Source organism: Micromesistius poutassou, assembly GCF_964030765.1.
Source record: "Micromesistius poutassou genome assembly, chromosome: 17".
NCBI lineage: Eukaryota > Metazoa > Chordata > Actinopteri > Gadiformes > Gadidae > Micromesistius > Micromesistius poutassou.
Window position 1 is genome coordinate 1,168,151 of NC_140287.1, and position 7,608 is coordinate 1,175,758.

Genomic DNA, 7,608 nt, shown 5'->3' on the forward strand with positions numbered 1-7,608 from the left:
ATACAAAGCATCACAAACCATTGTTTTGTCACCCTTTGTGATTAGATTTTTCATTGAGTCTCGTATATTGCTAGCTTTACTCAGCTTAGCCTTTCGTTCTGCTTGCAACCTTGAAAGCTTATCGGCAAGCGCCTTTTCAGTCATCACAACCTTTCGTCCACTCGCGGTTTCCATGGTTACAGCAGACGCCGTGTCAGTCAGTCAGTCCACAGTTCGCAACAACAAAGTTCACGCAAAGTCACTCACTTATTTGTTTCGTTTACCAATGCATTGGATTTATTCATTCCCCCCTAATTGTGTGCACACAGGTCAAATGGCCATTGTTGTGTAGCGCTATTCATACTTCTCGGCATCTGCATCCGTGAGCTGGGCGCCATCGGTGATCAGCTGATCCGAGCGTGCTCCGCTCCCTCGCCGCTGCTGCGGTCTCCAGCCGAATCGCTGCCTACGCCTCCACAGCCGTAGCCGAAGTCCGCCGCCCGAATCGCTGCAGCCGTTCCTCCAGCCGAAGCCGAACTCCGCCGCCCGAATCGCTGCAGCCGTTCCTCCACTCGTCCTCCCACGATATGGCTTTCTTGGGCAGCGAAGGCCCACAGCTCCCACGCCAACATTTTCCCAACGAGTCCAATGGGAACCAGGTTTTGACAAGTATAGCGGCCCTTTGTCACTATCGACGCACGCTGCGGTTTAAAGGGCTTTACGCGTGCCAATAAGTGTAGGTGTATGCAGGTGTAGCCAAAGTGCATAACACAGCAACTGTCCAGTCAAAGCTTCTCTTTTTGTTGCAAATTTATTTATACAGCCGACTTGAATACTCACTAAAACACAACAACACATTCTCTCTGTGGCATAGCACGGCATGGCACGGTCAAAACCGTATGAGTTCCTCAGCGTGCGCACCTGCGCTGATTACCCACCTACATTTATCACTTCAGGCCAATTACCTGAACAGAAATCGCCACCTACTGGCACAAAATGTGTACAACATTACAAAACAAAGAAAATGACCGATTTGGCTCCTACATATTTATTACCATTTATCACAAGCTAGTTAACTGATACAGCGTTTTTTACTTCAATGTCCCCTGACTCTGCCAGTTCCTCTCATGTCTCTAATATCTCTCTTTGGGCCGGGGGTCCTGCCAGCGCAGGCTCCCCAGCGACAGTTGGACATCGCCGGCACCATCGGCAGAGACAGCAGCGGGTGTTTGTAGCGTCCCCGGTCCCCCGGGGGCCCGCAGGGACTCTGTGATGGCTCGCCTGTCAGCCGGCCCCTCCCCTGTAATTAGGAGAGTAAACACAGAGGCTGGGCTGGGAACGAGGGGAGGGGCAGGGGGAGGAGAAGGGGGAGGACTGTGTGGCTGCCCCCCTGCTCCGCGGCACCGCTACTTTGGCAGCTTTCATATATTTGATTCTGATTAATCAAAGATTTACATCCATTTTTAGAATTTAGCTTGGAAGCCCATTGTTTAAAGAAACAGTATTTGGATTCGAACCGCATACATATATGTCTGACCATTGGACCCAATAATTATATTTGCGATGGCAAATGTATCATATAATGCTGTTTCCAATGCTTCAAATGATTTTCAATTAGCAACTTCAACGTTGTTACGGAATAGCAACAATATTTGAACTTGATATTTGTCGTGTAATGGACTGCAGACAAAGTGAAGACTCATTCTACAAGGCTGAGAAATATCTGTGTATAACAACTGAGCCTACAAGATACTACCGCGGTCCCAGTGCCTGCAAGGTATGGAAGCAGACGTCATGGTTCACACATCCTGGGTACAAGGAGGGATACTATCCCTGTGCAAGCAGATAGATGGGAGATAGAGACAGGGGGACCTAATGTGAATATATGGTTAAAATGGTTGAATTACACTCCACAGGCTCAGGGAAAGACCGACTGTATAATCTGCGCCTGCTAGGATTACCCCGTTTAACTCAAAAGAAGGGTTTGCATGCCTACTAGAACTGTTTGTAGACGGCCACATCTCTGGATGTACGGCTAATGTAAAAGGTTTCACTATTTCACTGATGGGTCTCGTGACAATCTTCTGACAATGCCAAGACGAGGTTCACATGGGTTCATACTAGTAATTTCTTTCATATGAATCGTGCTCCTGACGGACAAGACAAACAATGAACTCATGAACTATCGGACCTGAGATCTAATAGAAACTGGAGCAAACACTACACACACAATATAAAATGTCAGAAACTCTACATACATGAAGATCACCTGAGCCATTCAAACCTGTGCATGCCTGAAGGAAATTGGAAATTGTGTTATTTTTGTCATATTTTGTAGATTTTCAATGCATACTGAAAGATGAATTTGAGCACACAAGATGAGCACAAAATGAATTTTGTGTTATGCAAGCCTGAAGAGAATTTTAAAATTCAACTGTATACCTATGTTGCTCAATTTTTTGTAATGTTGACTTTCAATATATGTTGAAAATATATGAATTTTATGTTGTTTTATGCCTAGAAGTGTTTTGACAAAATTTACATTGATGAATACATGTGTGCCTTTGTGATTATGCCTTTATGATTGTATGACATATTGATTGTATTGTGTGGTGTTGACTATGTCCTATGTATTTTTTGAAACACACCGAGGTGAATACCGTCCATAATAAGAGACGCGGCAGGTTTTTTCCTTCCATTTTCATTGGGAGTTTTCCAAAATAAGTCGGTTGGTGATGTTGATTGTTCCACGGTAAAACAACCCGTGGATTATTTGTTTTTCCTACTTTATATGGTCAGTAGTGATTATGGCTTGTAGAATGGTCATCTGAGATGACCAAGGAGGGAATTGTAACATATTTCAGCCATAATATTCTCCCATAGCCACAATACCGAGTACATATAACTAATAAGCTGTAACACTTGCGCATAGCCACAAGGGGGCAGCAGCTGATCATACATAGATGAAGGGGGCGGGCTTTTAAAGCCACAGAACATGCCCACCTCTAACTGCCTATTTAACTCGGACTCCGCCATCTTAGAATCAGAATCTCTTGGGTGGCGTATCGATTAGATGTAAAGCTTAGAGACGCTCCGCGCGTGTTATATACGATCCCTCTCCTTTTGTTTCATAGACGATAGACAATAGACCGACCACCTTAACCCAATAAAGTGCGTTAAAAGCGATCCTGTCTCGGCGGCCTTTCCTGGACCAACAAATCATAACAACGTAGACAGAGTTGCAATTGAAAGAACAGGTGTAAATACTATTTGCACAATCTCTATTAACTTAATTATCAGTTGCACATATGCATCGTCTTCCAAACTCTCTAAAACAAATGGGAATATCCTAAGCAGGACAAGCATTTGCCCAGATGACTGTTTTAGTTCACCATCATTTGACATTAGTGTGCTAAGAGAAATTGGGGATGGCCTATCTCTAGCATCTAGCGGGGAATAAGGGAAACCAAGAATAGCAGAATTTAGTCCAGAGTTATCTGTCCTGACTGAACAAGATGATTCAAAACATTTTTGATTTCCAGTGGAGCTATCCCTTCCAGAATCACATGCATAATGTCTTGTGGAGTTTGATGAATAATATCAAAGGATGGGAATTCAACTGACTTGCTCCTTTGATTGATCCCGTATGTTGTTCTCAGGCTGTTGCGAAACAGGTCTGTGGTTGCCATTTCTATTTCATCACACTGTCTGACATGCTTCTCCAATGTCCTTTTAGTGAATGTATCCTCATTGAATTGTGACTGCATGTCCTCTAAAGAACACTCAGTGTCTGCACTTACTGTATGCAAAGCCCACTCCCTCTTTGAACCCTGCTAGTTCATGCTGTGCCAGGGTGTCGCTCCATTAATAGTTTGCATTTTACAATGCAACCATGTCTTCTTTAATTCTATTCAGTATTACATCTACACCAGATTTGCGGAGGTCTGCTGATCTAGCCATCGCAAGTAGTCTGATAGAAGCCAGCTTAGACCTGTATTTTGGATCTACTGTATATTTCCCAGAGTGTAGTATACCATTAACAACTTGTTTTTTGATGCAAAGGATCCCAGTGGATTACAGATCTCTTTCATCTGTGTACAGAACAATCTGCAGTGCATTTGGTTTGTTTGAAAATAAGGGATGTGATTTTAGAAGAGCACCATCAACAATGTCATGAGAAAAACCTTCCCTGCACCTTTGGGGTCCCTTTTCAATCATAGGCAAAATCCTTGGATGTGATAAGAACTGTTCTAGACTTTTTAAATCAATGGTACATAATGAAATACTTTGTCCTTGATGAAAAAGTCTTTTGATCCCTCACATTTCTTCCTGCATATGGTTCGAGCGATTAGAATTTCTTCTGCGTCAACACTGCCAAACTGCTTCCTAATAACACTGTTCTGTCGGAATGTTGTTGCAACGTTAGCAAGGGGGTCAATGAAACTGTTAAATATCCATCCAAATATCCATCTGCTGCCTGAGGTTGTCCAGTAGTGATGACTGATACTGCTGTACCCCAGCAACAATGTCATTCATGCCTTTCTGAGAATGAGAGATAGAAAGAGAGACAAAGAGAGGTGATGTTGTTAATCTTGGAGGTTGGAACACATCGTAACAATCACCAAAGCTACTTGTCATTTACAGGCATTAACATGAGGCATCAGCAACAGTAAAGTTGACAACATAATACAAATACTGAACAAACTGGGGGGTATTCCATCAAAGTCGCTAACGAAAGCGGCGATTAGTTGATTAAGCCTGGTTAGAACTAGCGCCAACTTCCACTTGAGGCTAAAGCCGTTCCATCAACGCAGTTCAGCCGCGCATTGCTCAGGTTAGTTCAAACCAGGCTCACGTTATCGTGGATTACGTGCGTTCACGAGATATGTAACCAGCCCAGAACCGTGAATGTCGAATCATGGATCAAATGTCCGAAAAGGACCGAGCGGGATCTTTTCCAGCGGCGAACAGAAGCTGCTTGTGGAGGTCTATGAGGAGTACACGCATATAATAACTCAAAAAGTGAACACCGTAACCATTAATAGAAACAAGGAGACTGCCTGGCACAAAAATCAGCGATCTGTTGAATGCATAAGTAGTATTAAGCGTAACATATTTTAATTTAATATTGACCATGGATTTAAAAGCAGGGAGATAGTCTCGAGTTAACGTGTCGGACTTGCACCCGGTCGTCCAGGGTTCTATCCGCACACAAGTGATAGGAAGGATTACTAGAGAAAGTAAATAACTTTTCATGCCATTTATTTTCCATTTCTTTGAATATTCTTAATTAGAGAATTAATAAAATTAATAAAGGGAATTACAAAATGAAGCTAACGCCAAGAATACTACGCATTAGACGACGCGAACTCGGGTCGCACGTATCACAGGGCAAGTGCTAGACCATTCACCCAGCCGCTGATTTCTACTGCTGCGATAATACATAGATTTGTGTAAAAATGTGTTGAACAAATGTGTGACAGCTAAGGTGGGGGTGACAGGTGGTATTTCAGATAAAGATGCATGTGAGTTGGTCGAGGATGTGGGTGAAACAGGTGTCAGTAGAGAGGCAGGTGAGGTTCCTGGTGAAGTGGGTGAGGCAGGTAAAGTAAGAAGAGGGAGGTGAACCAGGTGAGGTGAAAGAGGCAGGTGAGGTTGTAGGTGAGGCAGGTGAGGTTGGGTGAGGTAGGTGAGGTTGTAGGTGAGCTGGGTGAGGTAGGTGAGGTTGTAGGTGAGTTGGGTGAGGTAGGTGAGGTTGTAGGTGAGCTGGGTGAGGTAGGTGAGGTTGTAGGTGAGCTGGGTGAGGTAGGTGAGGTTGTAGGTGAGCTGGGTGAGGTAGGTGAGGTTGTAGGTGAGGTAGGTGAGGTTGTAGGTGAGGTTGTAGGTGAGCTGGGTGAGGTAGGTGAGCTGGGTGAGGTTGTAGGTGAGCTGGGTGAGGTAGGTGAGGTTGTAGGTGAGCTGGGTGAGGTAGGTGAGGTTGTAGGTGAGTTGGGTGAGGTAGGTGAGGTTGTAGGTGAGGTAGGTGAGGTTGTAGGTGAGCTGGGTTAGGTAGGTGAGCTGGGTGAGGTAGGTGAGGTTGTAGGTGAGTTGGGTGAAGCAGGTAAAGTAACAGGCGAGTTGTGTGAAGGATTTGGGGTCGCTGGTGACCAGTGTGAGGCAGGTAAATCAGCAGGTGAGCTGAGTGAGGGGAGCACAGTAGCTGAGGCTAAAGAGACGGAGGCCTGTGAGTCCGGGTGGGGGCCTGCTCCTCTTCAACAGCGCAGTAAGAGGAGAAGCATGTTGACCGTGGGAGTGGGGGGTAAAGCCGGACGTCTGGCCGGTAAACCGAGTGCTGCAGAGAACAGAGCAGCTCTATCGGACAGCAGTGACAGTGAAGGGTGTGTGTCTGACAGCAGTGACCTGTCTCACACTCAGCAGGCTGCTGCTCAGATGTATACTGCCAATGTACTGAAGTATTTTTTAAAACAGACCACAGGGATGAGGCAGCCAGTGTTAAAACAGTACTTCCCTGATATGCAGGGTTTTTATAATTCAGCCAGATACAATGTGAAACACAGAGCGGAGTCAGAGCTGACTGACCAAGAAATATTCAGACTGAAAAAACTGATAATTAAAGTCAGGAAACAACTCGTGTTTTAATGATGGTGAATGTACAGGTTTTATTTTTATTTATTTCATTGATTGTTTTTTGTCTTGTTCTTAACATCTTCATCATTATGGATGTTTTTAAAGTAGGTAGTCTGAATGTTAATGGTGCCAGAGAAACAAGAAAGAGAGCAGTAGTGTTTGAAATGAGTAAAATGAAGCACATTGATGTCCTGTTTTTACAAGAAACTCAGTGATGTTGGAAACGAGGCAGACTGGAACAGAGAATGGGAAGGAGAACTGGTTTTAAGCCATAACACCACCCTCAGTGGAGGAGTGGGCTTCCTGTTCTCCAGAGGTTTTAACCTCTCTGGAGGTCAGGCATGTTGTGGAGGGGAGGTGTCTTTTAGTCAGAGCTCGTTTTGAACATTTTAATGTGGTTTTTATCAACATTTATGCTCCAAACAACGGTGCAGAGAGGAAACACTTGATACAAATGATATTTTAAACAGCTGTGGCCCGGAGGATTATTTATTTGTGGGTGGGGATTTTAACCGTACTGAAAATGAGATTTTAGATCGCAACCATGCAAAGCCTCATCCAGTATCCCAGCACGCCTTGAGGCAGCTGGTCTCCTCCCATGGCCTGGTGGACGTATGGAGAAGGATGCACACGGGCTGCAGACAGTACACATGGTCCCACGCTAGAGAAAACAGAATCTCTTTAGCCAGACTTGATCGTTTTTATGTTTTTAAGCACAGAGTTGATGTTGTTAAAATGTGTAAGACTTTACCAGTTGGTTTTATGTAACGTTTTTATTAGGAACATTTTACCCAAAAGCGCCTATTGGCATTTTAACTCTGTTTTAACTGTTGATAAATCTTTCAAGGAGGCTTCAAGTTATTTTTGGAATGATTTTAGACAGAAAAAAACAGAGTTTGTCAGTCTGAGGCAGTGGTGGGACCATGGAAAGGTTCAAATTAAACTTTTATGTCAGCAGCACACGCTCAATGTCACACGTGACATCACCAGATCTATCAGAGA

General features: G+C 44.2%; 1 pseudogene across 1 annotated transcript; it reads right to left on the reverse strand.

Moving 5' to 3' along the window:
- Positions 1–1,112: 1,112 nt before the first annotated feature.
- Positions 1,113–6,694, reverse strand: LOC311361849 (annotated as a pseudogene). The gene is made up of 5 exons: positions 6,684–6,694; positions 5,608–6,118; positions 4,495–4,521; positions 3,306–4,379; positions 1,113–1,279 (listed from the first exon to the last, which is right to left on the reverse strand). The product of its transcript is annotated as an uncharacterized misc_RNA (transcript).
- Between the last annotated feature and the right edge of the window lie 914 nt (positions 6,695–7,608).